Source organism: Pantherophis guttatus, chromosome 8 (assembly GCF_059756535.1).
Source record: "Pantherophis guttatus breed Tessera chromosome 8, ASM5975653v1, whole genome shotgun sequence".
In the NCBI taxonomy this organism is placed as follows: domain Eukaryota; kingdom Metazoa; phylum Chordata; class Lepidosauria; order Squamata; family Colubridae; genus Pantherophis; species Pantherophis guttatus.
In genome coordinates this window covers 21166118-21185515 of record NC_142070.1, presented here as the reverse complement: position 1 = coordinate 21185515, position 19398 = coordinate 21166118, and the positions used below count along the sequence as shown (strand labels likewise).

Sequence of the window (19398 nt, the reverse complement as noted above, 5' to 3'; positions counted from 1 at the left end):
TGATATAAAATGGTTTGTCATGAATGCGACTGCTTGAGGGCTCCTGGATTGGAGCTGAAAGGGAAAGGAAAGCAGTATGCTCCCTCCCATATTGGGTAACCTTTTTTCCTTGGGTGCCAAAAGCGTGTGTGCTCACGCCCATAATGCAATGCCCCCCATGCATGCCCTGCCCCCCTGCGCATGCTCATGCAATCCCCCTGTGCTGCCGTGCCCCCCTGCATAGGTGTGTGTGACCCCCTCGAGCTCCCAACCCACCACCCCGCGCCCCATTTTGGGCCTAGCAGGCCTCTCTGAAGCCTCTGGATCCCGGAAATGGCCCATTTCCAGACCTCCGGTAGGCCTGTTTTTCACCCTCCACAAACTATGGAGGCTTTCCTGCAGCTTCCAGGAGAGCAAAAATGACCTCCCCTGGCCCTCCAGAGACCCTCCGGAGGCTGGAAATAGCTCGTTTCCGGACTTTCGGTAGGCCCGTTTTTCGCCTTCCCCATAAGGGAAGATAACTAAATATATTAAATAATAAATATAAATAACTGTTTTAAATTGAACTACAGTTAATTTAAATTAAAACAGCTTTTTTTCTTTAAAAAAATGTCCACCTCTTTCCTTCTACTTTACTTTGGTAAAAGGTGAAGTTTTCCCAGTGAGTCGTGTCTGACTCTAGGGCACAGTGTTCATCACCATTTCTTAGCTGAGGGAATGAAAATTATCCGAAGACAATGGTGTGTGGCCACCATGGCTATATGCCAAAGGCACACTGTTACCTTCCCACTGAAGTGGTATCTATTAATTTACTCACATTTGCATGCTTTTGAACTGCTAGGTGGACAGAAGCTGGAGCCAGTAACAGGAGTTCACCCCATTACGTGGAGATCACGTCTCAAACCCAGGCTGTCAGATCTCCAGCTGTCAAGCTCAGCATCTTCAACTACTGAGCCATCGCATCCCCTTGGCTTTGGATTTCTTTAATTTTTAGCTGGTGGCCCCTGGCATGCCAGTTAACAACCAAGTGTGGTTCTCAGCCCTGTAATACCTGTGTATGCTTGCTGTACAGTTTCAAAAGAAAATAAGCAAACTCAATGTGGGATAAAATAAGAACAATGAAAGTTGTGGAACATTTCTATTAAATATTGTCTATATGGTTGTGTATTGCTGCACAAAAGAAATTAAGATTTCTGAGGCCCGATTTTTAAAAAATTAACAAATGATTCTATTATAAATAAATGAAGTTGGAAGAAAACTTTGTATTTTACCTACTATAAAAGGTGATACGTTTGATACAATAAAGAAAGAAATAACGGATTGACGATGCTGTTTTAAACTTTCTTGGTGTAAAATATTGATGTTAATATGCAATTCCTCTGCAGTTTCCAACATCAGGGGATTAAAAAAATCTTAGATCCTTGGGAAATAAAATATTTAAATATGAATAAAAACCCTGAATATTCTTCATTAGCCAGGAAAGGGCTCTGCAGATGACTCATTTCAATGACTAATGAAATAAAGCTGTAAAGGGTCTGTATAGTCTTGAAAAGAAATAATGTGTATTTGTGTGTATGCAGAAGAATGAAATGTGCTCAGGGAAATGTGAAACAAAAACAGTGTAGAGGTGATACTCGATTTATGACCATAATAGAGCCTGCCCATTGTTGTCAAAAGTCATGATAATTGTAAAGCAGTAATCACATGACTGGACATGTTTTTATGGTTTTTTTTTTTGTGGTGGCTGTTAAGTAAATACCACCATTATTTAAGCATTTTTTACTATAGGCCTTTTTTTGCTGAAAACCTGAAGTAAATGCTGGGTCTTGGAGAAAATATCATAAATCATGGTCATGTCACTGCAGGATGCTGCAAACAGTCGTAAATGTAGACTGCGTGCCAAGCACTCAAAATGCAGTCAAATAATCATGGAGGAGGGGCCCCATCAGAACGTCAGAACTGGGATAAGTTCCTTTTTGGTGGTCCATTGTAACTTCGAATGGTCACTAAGTGACCCGTTGTAAATCAAGCACAGTCATAGAAATATATCCATATTTTATCACAGAAGATCATAGCACCCAGCTATGCCTGAATGTCTGCTTCTTAGTAGCTGGGTTTATACCAGCTATGCCATTATTTCTTTAACCATGGTTTGTTGGACACACACTCAGCTGGGTCTGTAACATGCTCAGCTTAGTTTGTACCATAAAGCTTAGTTTTATAAGAACTAAGTGCAATGCAAGCTGGAAACTCTACTTTTTGGCTCAACTGGAGGAAGGTATTTGGTTTAAACCTTTGCCACAAAAGCTTGCAAGTTGGCATTCTTGCCTGCCCTGTTCTGCCATACCTCCCCTGTGTTAATTCCATTTCCTGGCCACTGTTGCTTTTTCTTCTTGTTGGGCTTTTTCAGGCTTTCTGTTTGCCCCCATCCCATCCCATCCCATCCCATCCCATAAATAGATTTATTTTTGTACTTCTGAAAATCTTGTGCTCTGCTGATCTCCTCTCTGGTAGATAGAAATATTTGAGTGCCATAAAAACAGCCACCCTGGAAATGAAAAAGTTCTGAGAGTCCAGACTAAACTGGGATTTAAAATAACTATCCCAGAAAATGACCGTGGTAAACCTTGTACACAAGAAAACAACAAGGACTCTTTGGTCACTAAGAATAGTCTCCATTCAAGGGTAAATTTCCTTTTTTATATCAGTGTTTTCATATCTCATGAAGCTGAAACGTATCAGTCAGTACAATTTCCTTTGAGTCAAGCTCAACTCCTGACATGTTTATGAATTTAACAATAGTGTTTGCTATTTCTGTTTTCAGGATGCTTCTTGACTTTTCATTTTAACTTATAGTCCTGAAATTCTTGGTGGTCTGCCAGCCAGGTACAAACTTGGCTCAACCCAACTTCAGTCTCAAAGACCCAACAAGGTCAGCCAGGTGTTTCTAACTGCTGAGGCAAGCAAAAAACCCCTATGAAATAATAATTTGCAAAGGAAAGTTATATATATATATATATTGTAGTATTTACAATTTTCAAGCTTCTGCCTCTTTGAGAAACCACTGGTATTGATATAATTCTAAGTTTGTGTAAACCATGTAAATATTCAAATTTATGTGGTAGATATGCATCTTTTTTAAAAAAAAAATTTTGATTTATATGCCGCCCTTCTCCGGAGACTCAGGGCGACTTACAATGCGCTAAGCAATAGCCTTCATCCTTTTGTATATTTATACAAAGTCAGCTTATTGCCCCCACAACTGGGTCCTCAATTTACCTACCTTAGAAAGGATGGAAGGCTGAGTCAACCTTGAGCCTGGCGAGATTCGAAACTGCAGTAATTGCAGGCAGCTGGTCTTAATAACAGGGTGCTTTAGACCACTGTACTACCAAGGCTCTGTTTTCTTAAGTCAGATTTTAAATCCTAAACTCTCTACCAAGTGTCAAGTCCTGAGTATGGCATTTAGTAGAATAACTTATTACTGGTGAGTAGAGATAAACTATATTTTGGATGGGTGGGTCAACCTGGTGTGAGAGTAAGGATATTTTTGGTGACTTAAAATCCAACCTTCGCTGATATTCTAAACTTTCAGCATTTGTATGCCCATGCTCAGTCTTTTAAATATAGGCTCTATATGCAGTTTTTCAACAAAAAAGTGCCTTCTTAAATAGAAGTGGGCTTTTATACATGTTTTAATGAAGTTGATTTATAAATGTGGCAGGTTATGGCCCCTATATAGTCTTCCATCCTAAAATAATTGAGAGAAGTTGGGTTAGGTACCTGGGCAGGCTGCATATGCATAAACATGCTTAGGGACCCTGATGTATATCTTAGAATTGTTTTCTGTTGATTATTGGATTTTTTCTTTTCCTCTGGTTGTGTCCAGATTTTGTGACTTGCTTTCACTATGTTTAGTTATGTAATCATCGTGATCAGTGTCAATGGTATAATCAGTGTAACTGCCTTGCATTTTGTTATGGATATCCTTATTAGTCCAGGTGGTGTTTTCCCCATGGGGTTCAATTACACAGCTTTGCATGAAAGTTGCTACACAGGCAACACACACAATCTCTCATTGTTTTGCTTGTATCATCATCTTTGATGATGCCTATGCACTTGAAAGCCTTTTGTGTTTTTTCCCTTCCTCTCTCTATTTAATCCCATCACAATATGGACAATGAAGTTGGCATTCTGAAGGGAACTCTTAAAAAATCCTTTAAACTTTGGATTCTGCATCGTTGTAATATAGCACATTGCAAATCAGAACAGCATCATACCAATATCAAAGATTCCATTGTTGGAATGTGAGTTTCTAGATTGGAGCAGCCAATAACAAATATTTTAATATTTATGTCCCAACCCTTTTGAATCTGTAGAACATAAAATGGCATTTTGACCAACTGTGTTTCGTGCTGTGTGTTTTTTAAAAAAAACATTGCTATCTTTGGAAAAACAAAATAGTTTCCATGTTACTACCATGACCAGACAAATAATGAGCAGAGTTAGCAGGGACTTGGTCATCTTTTCTTTGACAAATATCTTCCCCTCACCATCCAATACCAGAAATGACTTATAAAGCTCTTCTCAGTTTTATAAATGGCTTCTGCGTGCTAAGATGTGTGTGATATGGTGAGAAAGACAAATCAAAGGTCTTTTCAGTATTAAACTGGTCTTTAAAACTCATCCAATAAATTGGAATTTCAAGAAGGCAATGCATGCTTAGTGGACTGAAGTGGCATAATCAATGAAGACTCATTATGCTTAGTTGTATGTGTAATAATCACAGTGAATTCATAATCTCTCAGTTTTTCAATGGTGTTGTTAGGGTCACAATGTCAATTTTTCTTAGCCACTGTAAGTTGACAGGAATTATAGGGCAAAGGATCTAGTTTTCTAAAATGAAACCTGTTGTGCACACCTGAGAGAATTATGATAAGTAAAATGGGTAGCGATGAAATGTATATCAATGGTTTTTTTTATTTCTATCAAAACAATGACTAAAATGTCAGACTAAGAATTTGAAAATAGGGTGGAAGATTTTATTTCAAAATAAAAAGAGAAGAGAAGTTAGGAGATCTCCTGGCATCCTGATTTTTTTTTTAAAGGCAAAGGTTTGCACTTTCAAAATATTGTTTCTGTCTTGAGTTTATTATTTCAATTTCTTAATATATAGGATTTGGAACATATTTACTTAAAATTTTTCTGAGGAACAGTTTTAAAAAACTTCCAAACATAAGACTTACAGTTCTGGTAGCTAACATGTACATACAATAAGCTACTTTGCATAGTGAGAATTAATAAACATATTTTGTCAATATCAACATAAGTTACAAATGTTAAACTGCATAAATATACTAATACTTGGAATTATAAAGTAATAATACACCAAAATACCTTACTGTCCATATATTGATATCCAAAACTGATTTTAAATCATAGTATTATATGTTGCCTTGCTAAGGCATAAGATAAAATAGAACGAAATATTCATTTATCTAGTTCACACCAAGCTGTTCATTCTACCTCTCTACCCAATCTCTTCTACCATTTCATGAATTGTTTTTTTTTGTTTTTAATTCTCATTCAGAAATATTACATCAGCTGCATCCAAACATGTCTTTCTCAGCTTCTCTTCCTCTTGACCTATACACTCTTCATTCATATATTTGTTTAGTTAATGAAGCCTCATTTATTCTCTTTATCACAAACCTCAACATAGTTTGTACTGGTGACTCATGTTTGTATTCAATACACACTCATTCAGTACCCTTTCATTCATGACCTTTTTCTTTTCTTTAACCAACATATATTTAAGTATCACATTCTCACGGCATTCAATTTCTCCTGCTCTAACCAGCTATATTACAAAGTTCATTGAAACATGCTCTTGTACACCACTATCGTTGATTCTTTTGATAAAGATTCATTCCTTGTCACAGGGAATGCCTTTTTACCAATATATATTTCTTCATCCATTTTTCCATTGTTAGTAAACATTCTATTAAGATGCACAAATTTATCTACTTGCTCTATTTTTTCTCACTTATGTATAAACTTCAATTCTTCACTCCAATTTCCCTGTCAAACATGGTTATCTTGATTTTTGATACATTTATTTCCAGTTCTATATACTTTGTTCCAAATATAGTCATTTTAATGCTTGCTATAAATCAGTACGATTTTCAGCCAACGTAGAAAACGACATGCATATTTATGTCCCCAAGCAACACACCTCTAAGGTAAATCCAAAGCTTTCCATATATTACATTTATGTAATAATGCTTAAACTGGTTAAGAGGGACTCACAGATAGCTGCCTTGGTCCCTGCTCAATATCGAACCATTCATTAACCATTTCAAGCCACCTAAAATACTATTAGATTTATTTTCAGACATTTTTACTATGGGGTCCTTGGTACTCTCTGAACTTGGTTGTTTCATTACCCAACTAGGTAACATTGATGCATTGATGTTATTTAGTTGGGTAATGAAACATCTACAAGAAAACAACCAAGGTCAGAGAGCACTTATAACCCCACAGTCTTATTTCCAGATAACTGGATAGTATTACCAGGAGAACTCCTAAGTGTTCCCATGTATACCAGAGATGACCATATTGCTTGCAGTATTTTTCCCCTCAAACATGTTTAATGTCCTTTAATCCAGAATGTATTGCTTTGTGGGATCCTCCCTCCCTCCCTCCCTCCCTCCCTCCCTCCCTCCCTCCCTCCCTTTGTTCCTTCCTTCCTTCCTTCCTTCTTTCATCTTTGAGTAAGCAAGACAAATCCATGCAGTTTTCTTGGGAATATTTGGGAAGTGGTTTGCCATTGCTTTCTTGCTGAGAGACAATTTGGCCAGTGGTGAAATCCTCCGTGGATTGCCACCGGTTCACTGCCCACGCATATGCGGTGTGTGCCAAAAGCACACTGTGTGCGCACGCGTGCATGCAAAGGGCACACCAAAAGCATGCTGCATGCACATTGCCCACCAAATGCAGGCTTCATGCATGCACAGTGTGTGCCAAACGCACGCTTCGCACGGAAAAAGGAGGCTTAACAAGGTAAGTAGAACAGAGAGGGGTGGGGGGAACAGCTGTGCCGTGCAATTTAGATTAGCTAGAAAGCAGGATTTCCTACTTTCTAGCAACGGTACAGTTGATCATCAGAAATACCAGTTCAGACGAACCGATAGCTTTTATCACTACTGGTTCACCTGAACTGGTTGAAACCGGTAGCATTTCACCCCTGAATCTGGCCCAAGGTCACCCAGCTAGCTTTTGCCAGACATAGAACTAATGATCTCCCTTTACTAGCCTGGTATCAGATCCACACCACCAGATTACTTCTCTTTCTTTTATTGTATGGAATAATGAGGGTTATATTACAACTGAATAGTTATCAACATTGGAAAAGTAACTAAGCATCATTTTCACCAGTTACAATTATATACAAGAATTACATATCTGTGTTAAAATGAGTCAACTTATTTGGGAGATCATGTTTCTTTTTAATTTAATTTCTCCTTAAGTTTTGCTTAAGGGTACTGTAAATTTCTTTAACAGAACCAGGATGATCCTTGTCAGACAGCTGCTACATATCTACAGTCCTTTTGCAGAATGCCTGCTGTTTTGACAACTGTTTGGGTTTTCTATAAACTAAATGAAAAACTTTGTCCAGCTGGGATTTCCACCCTTCACATTTCTAAATTAACTGTAAAATCATGTCTTGGAGCTGGGATTTTAGACATGTTCTTGGGTTCAGAATTAAGTCATCTGCATTTATTTTCCTCTGATGTTCCTATAGCACTGGCTTTATAAAACTTCCTAATATTTTGAACATTTAGTATCTCATTCTATTAAAAAAAGAATCAAATCTGGCAAATCAAAATTTATTTATTTATTGGTTATTTATTGGTTTATTGGTTTATTATATGCCGCCCTTTTCCGGAGACTCAGGGCGACTTACAATGCATTAAGCAATAGCCTTCATACTTTTGTATATACCTGCTTAGTAGGGCTTTTGGCACCCCCCGAAGCAGTGTTCTTTTTTTATACAAAGTCAGCTTATTGCCCCCGAAGCAGTGTTCTTTTTTTATACAAAGTCAGCTTATTGCCTCCGCAAACCGGGTCCTCATTTTACCCACCTCAAAAGGATGGAAGGCTGAGTCAACCTTGAGCCTGGTGAGATTTGAACTTGCAGTAATTGCAGGCAGCTGGTGTTACTTAACAGTGCTTTAGTCTGCTGCGCCACCAAGGCTCTGCCTTATCATCTCAAAGTCTCATCATGAGAAAAAATACTCAAGTATTAACAAATCATTTGTTGTCTGTATTCTCTTGGCATGCTTTCTTATGCTGAATATTTTAAGCATTTGAGTTACACATACATTTTACATAATCTTTATGACTTCCATTTTGTTAATATTAACTATTATCAAAGGTTTTGCTTTTTAAAAACATAATGAAATTTTGGTTTAAATTAGCTTTTGAATTACTATATTGATAGTAAAAACATGTATCCCCTAAATTTTGTTATGCCAGAATTTATACAACACATTAGCATGTTTTCTGGAGATAATCCATAGAATCATAGTAAAATGGAACCATAGATATATAGGACCTAGGTCTGTGATGGTGAATCTATGGCACGTGTGCCAGAGGTGGCACGCAGTGCCCTCTCTGATGGTACGCGAGCCGTCAGTTCAGCTCTGCTACACAAGTGCACACGTACCTCTTGCCAGCCAGCTGGTCCTCGGGTCTCTGCCGCACAGAGGGCAGGGCTCGTGTAGGGAACCTGCGCACGAATTGCGGGGGGGCACATGCATTTTGGCGGTTCAGGCACATGCAGGCTTTGGGCACCCGGTCCGGAAAAGGTTAACCATTACTGGCCTAGGTAATATCTTAGGCTCTTTTAACTCTGATTCTAGATTCTGACATTCTATGTTAGCATCTGCTTGGTGCAGGCTCTGTTAAAATATTCCAAAAAATGACTACCCAGTCTCCCTGTAAAGATTTTCAGTGGTGGGAAACAACCACTTCATGAGGAAATTTACTCTACCATTGACAGTTTTTAATCATCAGAAAATTCTTCTCACTTTCAACTCTCAATTTACTTTCTTGCAATGTCAAGAAAGTTCTTCCATTGGTTCTGGTTCAGCAGTCTGGTGAAAGAGTGAACAAGACCATTGTCTCTTCTACAGTATGTCACAGAAGTGAGTACACCACCTCACATTTTGTAAATATTTAAGTAGACCTTTTCATGTGACAACACTGAAGAAATGACACTTGACTACAATGTAAAGTAGTGAGTGTACAGCTTGTATAACAGTGTAAATGTGCTGTTCCCTCAAAATAATGCAACACACAGCCATTAATGTCTAAAGTGCTGGCAACAAAAGTGAGTACACCCCTAAGTGATACTGTCCAATTGGAGCCCAAAGTGTCAATATTTTGTGTGGCCACTATTATTTTCCAGCACCGCCTTAACCCTCTTGAGAGTTCACCAGAGCTTCACAGTCCTCTTCCACTCCTCCATGACCAGTATGAGAGAGTGAGAGCGATAACACCAAATTTAACACACCTGCCTCCCTTCACACCTGAGACCTTGTAACACTAACGCGTCACATGACACCAGGGAAGGAAAAAGGCTACTTGGGCCCCATTTGGACATTATTAGTTTTTGTCTTCTTGATAGACTAAAAACTTGTTTGTTTTTCAACCTTCTTTTTAAACAATAATGTCTAGAACTGGAAGGGCCTGGTGGCTCAGCAGACTAAAAGCATTGTGATTAACACCAGCTGTCTGCAATTACTGTAAGTTCGAATCTCACCAGGCTCAAGGTTGACTCAGCCTTCCATCCTTTCTAAGGTAGGTAAAATGAGGACCCAGTTTGTGGGGGCAATAAGCTGACTTTGAATAAATATACAAAAGTATGAAGGCTATTGCTTAACGCATTGTAAGCCGCCCTGAGTCTCCGGAAAAGGGTGGCATATAAATCGAACCAATAAATAAACAATAATAAATAAAATAAACACAACGTTAAGAAAACTAAGATCATGGCATCTGGCCCTCTCAATTCCTGGCAAATAGATGGGGAAGAAATGGAGGTAGTGACAGATTTTATTTTCCTGGGCTCCAAGATCTCTGCAGATGGGGACTGCAGCCAAGAAATTAAAAGATGCTTGCTCCTGGGGAGGAAAGCTATGGCAAATCTAGACAGCATTCTAAAAAGCAGAGACATCACCCTGCCAACAAAAGTGTGTATAGTCAAGGCTATGGTTTTCCCAGTTGCAATGTATGGCTGTGAAAGTTGGACCATAAGAAAGGCTGAGCGCCAGAGAATTGAGGCCTTTGAACTATGGTGCTGGAGAAGAGTCCTGTGAGCCCCTTGGACTGCAAGGCGATCAAGGCAGTCCTAGAGATGATCAACCCTGACTGCTCTTTAGAAGGCCAGATCCTGAAGATGAAACTCAAATACTTTGGCCACCTAATCAGAAGGAAGGACTCACTGGAGAAGAGCTTAATGCTAGGAAAGACTGAGGGTAAAAGAGGAATGGGACGACAGAGAATGAGGTGGCTGGATGGAGTCACTGAAGCAGTAGATGTGAGCTTAAATGGACTCCAGAGGATGGTAGAGGACAGGAAGGCCAGGAGGAACATTGTCTATGGGGTCATGATGGGTTGGACACGACTTTGCAATTAACAACAGCAACAGGCAAATATGCTTGCCTAGTCTGATATAAATCAGTACATGCTGGGAAAGTAGAAGTTGGGCTAAATGAAATTAACAGAATTATTAGAGGATGCTTTAAGCCAACCCCTCTACATAAGAGCTACCATCTAGCTTCTAGCAGGCATCGCCCTGCTTGCTGTTCACAGAGAAGCAGCAACTGAGAGACGGTCAATATTAATATTTGGACAACCCTCTCTAAGTTGAGCCAGTTCATCAAATATTAAAATCCAGGAAAAGCTTTCTTAGGCCGACAGTTGACGTTGAAGAATTTGAAAGCAGAATGGACCTGTGAAAAGCTACAAAGAACCAACATGGGATGGGAACCATGGATGATCTGGCACCTGGATCTGGTGAAAGCTGGGAAGTATGGAAATCGTTGAATAGACTACACAGTTACAACAAGATCCAAAGGCACCCTGAACAAATGGGGCTATCCAGTGATTTCTTCCCTTCGCAGTTGTGGTGACATGGAGACAGTGATACATATACACACGTGTCCTTTGTGTCCCGAACAGTGTATACTTGAGGGCCTCATCACAGGGTGATAGAACGCCATTAATGTTGCTAGTGGACAAGATCTGTTTAATTGTACATGTTTTAATCTTTAATCTTTTAATATAAAGTATTTTATATTTTACGTTTTATGCTATATAGTATGCCTTATTTTAATTGTGATATTTCTGACATGAATCCAGTTGTATTATGTATTATTTTATTAAGCTGATTATAGTAAGACACTAACATGTTTTGCTGAATGAATTATGTTCAAGCATTCCTCCTTCTACTATTAAGTCAATAAAAAAAGCATTTCTACTTCTACTGTTAAAAGTGCACTTGGTGCTTGGCAGTTAGAAATTCTGATCCCAGTTGTGGTTGTAAGTCAAAGACTACGTAGTAAATCAGTAAAAAAAAAAAAAAGGTAAAGTTAGCCTGGCATGTTTTTGTTTGCCTTCTAATGGAAGACAGATGTAAAATATATGTTACAGTAAGCTATTTTTTTCCTTCTTGCAATCACCTGCTAACAATTCACTCCTCTCTCCGTGCAACAGACTTATAAACTCATTGCATTTTCTTTAATTTCTAGTGTCCCTAAATTGATTTTTTTTTCTTGATGCTTGGGGTGGCTTATGTAAATCTCAGCTAATTCTAAACTTTTCTAATGCAATCCCTGCATTCTTCTATGCTAAGATGTCTTCCTTTCAGTTCTTATTCATGTCATTTCTTTTTTCTTTTTAGCATTTTAGGAAGCTCTCTATGTCACGTGTCACTGAAATTGAAAGTAGACACTTGTTTCCTAGAGTATATAAAAGGCAATTATTTCTGCTTTCCCCAGTATAATAAGGTATGAAAGAGAATTGTTTGATGCAGACCTAGCTTTAAATATCCTTGCTCTTCCCATTAATCTATAAACAACATTATCTATGTACCTCATTTGTGGCTAATAAGCAAGTAGCAACATCTAGTTAACTTTTAGTAATCTATGAATAAATGAATTCGTTAGAATTCAGCTTGACTCAAAGAGGTTTTATTCTTTGCAAATGTGAATCATGATGCCTGCACATATCTATTGCTTCATGTATGTTTTGTTTGACATGTACATGATTCTTTAAATTGCGAAGCAGAGAGATGGCTGGCTGTCCTAAAATCAATATGACTTTTCTTGTTACACTGAGCTTTGCCTAGTGTGCATTTTTACATTGCTAGGCAGACACCTAATTGTTTTTGCCCCTTGTAATTGGCCAGACACTAAGTGATGTTATACAAACTAAAATTCTGCTAACCTATTAATCCGAATAATACTGTGTCCTTTATTGGGGATGCTGAATATACATTTTGGCTTACTGACTTTTAACTGAATGGTTTTCGATATTGCATACTTTCAGGAGTGATCTATTTTAGGTTGGTTGTTTTATATTCTTGTAATTTGTCCTTTGATAGCATCTTTTGGTTATTCTGCAATTTGCTTTTGAAGAGTTCTCTGACTCATGCTTTTTATCACTTAGAGATGCCAAATGAAAAGAAATTAGATTCACCCTTTTCCCACATATCTTGTTATTGCTTTTTAAACCAAGCATAGACTGAAAGACATTGGTTTATCTATTTTTTAAAAAAGGTAGTGAAATACAATCAATTTCATATAGTGATCTGATAACTAGAAGTATAAGAAATCTTAGCACCTTGGATTCATTTTATGTAATGAATCTTCTATCCAATGTGTCCAATTAGAATAAAACCAATTAGAATAAAACAATGAAAATCACAATGTTAATGCAAGTGGAACAATATAGCTATTGCAATAGGGTTCTTGGTATTTTCTGAGCTTAGCTTTTTTACTGCAGACGTTTTGTTACAAGCATTATTAGTGTGGTAGAAGGAGAGTGGAATTTGTTGCCTGTTTATATATAGTAGCTTATAAACAACCAGCAATCTTGACTCTTCTAGGCACTGGTAATGTTGGTTACCTGGCTGGCAATGAAACATCTGCAGAAAAGTAACTAATATCAGTGAACACCAAGGACTCATATTTCAACATTATGCTTGTTGTGATGTGTAAGTTAAGAAGCTCAGCAGCTCTAACAATGTCTAAAGCATAGGTGTCAAACTGAAGGACTGGGGGCTGGATTTGGCCTGCGGGGTGCTTAGATCTGGCCCGTGGGGCCACCCTGGAAACAACGAAGGACCAGCCTGCCGTGCATCTGCCAGCTCCTGTGGGCAGTTCTTGCAAGCTCCATTTTCGCTGGTAGAGGGTTGCACGAGGCCGTCACAGCCCAAAATGGAGATTGGGAGCCCGTTTTTGCTGACAGAGTGCTCGGACCACCACAGGTACCCCCCTATGCGAGTGAGGTCGAGCTGGCCATGCCCACCCTGGCCCCCTGAGGTTGAACACAAACCTGATGCGGCCCTCAATGAAATCGAGTTTGACACTCCGGGTCTAAAGAATCAATCTTACTTTAAAAAAAAAAAAACCTTCAGTACTTATAGGAGAAAATTCTATAAGTATTGAATTTCATCAGTACTTTCTTCCCAAGGAATCACAAATGTCATGTTTCCTTTGCCTATTAAAAGTTGACTCAAGGTGAAGAAACACATGCTTGAATTCTGAGAAGCCTAATTTGGAAAGAGCAGAAGATACTATTTGACTGGAGAAGTATTTTAGCCTTCGAAGTTGAAGTGAGACAACTTGAAGCATGAAAAACTGCAGCAGATAAATAGACAGGAGAGATGCCCTAGAATTCAAGGCTGAAAAAGATTATGTTAAAGTGATAAGTTTTGGGTTTTTTTTTAAAATCCCATATCTGCTTCTTGAGAAGACTCACATGAAGATATATGGGACTGGGCTGGATGATACATTCCAGTTGTAAAAACAGTGTTAGAGATATAAAGATCTAAGGAGGAAAAGCAATGAATATTCCTGTGCGTATTTACACATGATTTGTGAACTCGTTGGTGAATGACATGTTTCTTCAAGAAAACTATTCCTTGCTTCCAGATGCTTCTGTGTTGAATGAATTAGCAAGAATGTGGCCAGGGTGACCTTTTATTAAAACTACTTTTATGGAGATTGGCTACAGAATTAGAATTTTGGCTATACTATTATAATTTGTGCTGTAGTTTCCCCCATTTTCATATCCCAATGAGCAGGGAGGTGTCAACCTGAGCCACTTTTGAACATTATCTCATTTCCCAGGGTTTAAAGAATGCTTCATCCCCTTTTGCCTACGTAACAATTTTTGTGTATTTTGGTCAAGGTCACTTCCCTTATTTTCTATAGACGGAGCAGTTGTCATTTTAAGAATTCCATTGTACTTTTCAATTGTGAAGACAATACCAAAAAGTAGAAACAATAAAAATAGGCCTTTTAGTAACTGGTGATTATAAAAAATGATATGAATAGGAAATAAACATTCATTCAGCATATTAGAACCCTGTTTATAAGCAATTCCTGTAAGTAGGGATATAACTTGATCCAGGATTGTTCCTGACAAGCAGACTTAATGTACCTGCATCTTTCTTCACCTTTTGTTGAGCTCTTAAACAAACAGGCACATTTTCACACCAACATGCACGCACATATCAAATGTCAAGAACAATTTTCCTGGTTTTGAAAAAATAATTATAGCATACTTATCTTAAGGCAGAGCAAACTCCCAAGAGCTTAGTGGCTTACTTTGATGTTCTTCCACATCCCAAAATATTTTGTATGTAGCTTTGCTTTTATTTATTAGATGGTATGATTGGGGATTTAAAAAAAAAAAGGCTGTCAGAGACAATTCTTATTTAAAGAGTCCCTTTGGAGTTAAGAGTGCAGTATTTTGCAGGTGCTTGGTGGCTCTTGGTTGCTTAGTAAACAGGAGGTGCCAGCTGTACTTGGTTACTTGTTTTGTGGCAAAAAATATAAACAATTAACTCAGTCCCACTTAAAGCTGAAATCGTGTCTGTTCAATATTATTCAGACTGGGAATGGAAACATGCTTAAAATTAAGTATTTATACTAAAGGAAATGCCTGTTTTGCTCAATGCTCCTCTTGTGTTGCAAGTGTTTTCATTTAAAGCCCAGTATAACATTGCCTCTGAGATTGCTTGAAAGTCTTTTCAGAACTGCCAAAGATCCTCCTCCTCCTCCTCCTCTTCCTCCTCCTCCTCACTATCTATCTTTGTAAGTTACTAAATATGGTGCAAAACTATTTTTGTCACTGCTTGCTTTCGTGCAGTCCATTCTATGACATATTCTTTTAAAGCTCGATATCTAATTGTTAGGTTAAGAAATGTTAAGTGTTAGTATGAAGACCATTAATCGGTTAATGTAAACACCAGTTCCTTAATTTTCTTAGTGAAACAATGGAAAACTGGTTAGTTTCTGATAAGAGAATTTTCTCATTTTTTCTTTCTATGATAAGGTAGTCAAGATTCACAGATGAAATAATTTTTGAAATAATGGATAGTTCTTTAAAAGTAATTATTACTTCAAAACTCTATGGAGCTAAATACACACATTGTGTCATACTGCATGTTTTTTTTTTTAATTTTTGCCTTAGCATGTTGTGTGAATCCAGGCACCAGTAGCTTAATCAATAAAATGTGTTCAAGGAGCACATGATTTAGTTTAAGGTGGATTGATTTCTCCGGAGAAAGGTGGCATATAAATTGAACTAATAATAATTTATGTATCTGTAGTTTATGCAGTTTAATCTATATTTCTTAATCATTGGAAACCAATGTTACTAAATAAATAAAAAAGGGGAGAAGTAAAAATGGAGTGATCCATTTATAATATGTTTCTATCTCATGGAAATAAAATTAAGTTCAATTTTAATTTATTAATTTAGATGCCTCCTAATGCAAAATGACTCTAGGTATCTCACAATATAACAATAAAACGCAACATGAATAATACAAAAACAAAATAAAGTGCTGGTTTTTAGATAGATAAATAAATAGATAGATAGACAGACAGATGGATAGTGCTGGTTTTTTTCATACGGGCACCAGCCTCAAAATGGCTTTTGAGATTAAATTACTTAAATGATTTTAAATCACAATTCTTGCTTTAGATACCAAGGACAGTTTTTTAATACCACATATGGAGGCTTGTGTACAGATTGTGGCCAGTATCATGGTTTTGTCTATATATGAACAAGTCCTCTTTAATACACTTTACTTTTTTAGCATGCTAAAATTTAATCTTCGTTCATGCCAGTTCAACTGATGGAAAAGATCACACACACACACACACACACACACACACCTCAAAAAAATAAAAGGAACACAAGCAGAAGACATCCGAGATCTGAATGAATGAAATAGCCTTATTAAATACTTTGTTCGTTACATACAGTAGTTTATACACTGCTCAAACAATTAAAGGGAACACAAAACTACTGTATGTAACGAACAAAGTATTTAATAAGGCTATTTCATTCATTCAGATCTCGGATGTCTTCTACTTGTGTTCCCTTTATTTTTTTGAGCAGTATATATTAGAAAGACATGAGCATATGGTCCTTAATTTACTGTAAGTGACTATAAATATTTGGGGTGTTGTCCAACATCCAGTTCAAATGCTGCAATAATCCTATTTTTGCTGCATGGATGAATTTTCAAAGTGCCAAAAGATATGGACCCTTTCTTCTGCCTGGATTTTATCAGTCCCACATTTAAATCTGCTTAGATTTCTTGGTACTGTAATTAGTATTCGTAGACCTCTGTGCATTTTATGTGTATGTGTAGGTTTGCCATGAACTCATCTTTCTCTACAGTGTGCTTTTTACTGGAAGAAAAAGCAACTAAATCTACTTGAAAAATGTGACAAATGCTAATATTGCAGCTCAGCCACACTCACCCTGTAGAGGAAAGCGTTACTACACATGCAGTATAATCCTGCCTTCCTGGAAAGGGTCTCTCTTCTAACAGATAACTATTGCTGTATGTCTCCTACCCACCAATTACCCAATTCGCCCACTCACCCGCCCACGAATTATGTAAGATACTCTGCTGTTGATTTGCTATAAGTTGAAGTGGTAGTTTTAGAAAGCACTTCTGAAATTTGCTGCGCTGTTAAGTGTTGTTTGTACAAGAAATGGCAGTGAGGTTTCAGGACGAGAAGCATAAGAATGAGGACACTAGCACACATCACATATACAACAGTGTGCCAAAAACGTTCATCTGCAGATCATGCTATTGCTAGCATTGGGCGAGAATTTTGTTGGCTCAGGGTTTTTTTTTTTTTTTTAATAAGAACTTATCAAAATTTATGAGGCTCTTCCTAAGTAGGACAAAAGCGAATGAGATTAAAACAATTCTAATGTAGACGAAAAAGAGAAAGCTCAGAGTCTTTTAAAAATATTGGTTTAATTTCCAGCATATCCATCCATATTTGTGATTCTCAGCTTGCTGCCTCCTGGTTTTTTTTAATCCTGCTCCCGATAGCGTGTGAATTAAAGTAGGCCAAGAAAAAACAGAGGCGATACCCATTCATTTTCTTGTAATGTGTAGTTTATTGACTTGCCAAGGTCCCCAAGGAAGTTAAAATCTGGGCCAGGTGGTACTAAGGCAATAGGTTTTGTTGCTACCAATATAATCATTAATGTCATTCAGTTAATTAAGTGCATGTGTGGCATATAACAAAGACATAATTGGGCATACCCATCATTGCAGAGTGGCATGCTTTTTGCTTCCCAGGCTGATTAGGGCAGGGAATGTGCAATAGAATGTGCAGTTGAAAAAAGGGCTTTGCCACATGCAAGAACAGAAATGAAGGTGCCTTGCAGAGTCACATATGTGAGATGACTGGCTATGCAAATTGGACAAATTAATGAGTGAGTAAATAAATAAGAGTTGATATATGGCTACTTTGAAAAGTGTTCATAGCTCACCCTATATACCAGTACACACACACACAGAGGGAGGGAGGGAGAGGGAGAGAGAGAGTTCTTCCGCAACTCAAATAATTCGCAGACCCAGGATTAAATCTAAATCAGTCCTATTGAAGACTATCAAATTTGGCACATTTTTTGCCTCACTTGATATCCTGACATAATGCATATGTTGGCATTTGGGCTATGTATTAAAATTACACAAGAATTGGTATGATGTATATTTTATATCCTCTAAGGTTATTAATCTCATGTTGATTTTAAAAAAAACAGGGTTAGATAAATCAACAGTTGGATAGACAGGAAGACATCTTTGATAAGGAGATTGAGACATGGGCAAGAATTTGGGAGAATTGCCAGCATAAGTTTGTACTGGGAGAAATGCTTAGGCTGAACAAGAAGATAGAGATAAAGATAGAGATAAATACGAGGAGTGTGGGTGGCGAGTAAAAAAATGGATAAAAATTGAAACACTAAAGAGGAGAAGAGATGATGGATAGAAAAAATTGCCTTTTAAACATTAAGGGAGTTTGTTGCAAACTGATAGAAGCAGGAATAAAATTAGATATTAGAACATACATTTTAATAAACAAAAATAATAGATAGAAAGATTAGAGGTTTATAGATGTTAGGCATTTTTTTTCCTGCTGTTTAAATAATATTATGAGGATCACCTAAGTTTGATAAATGTGATAAAGATTACTAATATTGTTAAAGAAGGGAAAAAAATCAGGGTAGTTCGAACCTCTTTTCTCATGGTGCTTTAATTCTGCTATCAGTCATTAGGGAATGTCCCAGATCTCCGTTAATAATTTTACTTATATATCAAGATTCTTCAAGGCCACCAAGTAATCTCTGTAAAAGTTAGTTTCGGATGTAGAGAAAATTGTATTGAAATTATATCTCAGTTTTGTTTTGTGTTGTTCATGATACAATATATGTAATTCCCAGACAATTTCCATCGGACCTTGACCAATCCCAATTCTGCATTGTGCCGAGCAATCTTTTATAATCAAGTACAATAAAACTTATTTATTTGAGTCCGGTTTCATCTTTCAGCATCCTCTAAATTGATGCTATTTCTGATTTGCTTGAATGATCTAAAAGTCAGCAAAAATAATGACCTTTTTTCATTAAATATAGCAAGCTTGGATGGTAGTGAGATTAGAATTGAAAATGACACCTGTTACTTTAGAGACATAACTATCCAGTTTGAAACTCTTAGACAAGAACTTGTATATGCTTGAAAGAAATATATTTTTTAAGTCATCCACTCTGGTTGATGAGCATCAATCTATGATAAATGATTTTATGTCT

At 37.3% G+C, this 19398-nt stretch overlaps 1 protein-coding gene across 2 annotated transcripts in view; it reads left to right on the top strand.

Annotated features, from left to right (window-relative positions):
- PPP3CA (protein phosphatase 3 catalytic subunit alpha) overlaps nt 1-19398 on the top strand; it is a 219692-nt gene that overhangs the window by 42343 nt on the left and 157951 nt on the right. The window lies entirely within an intron of this gene.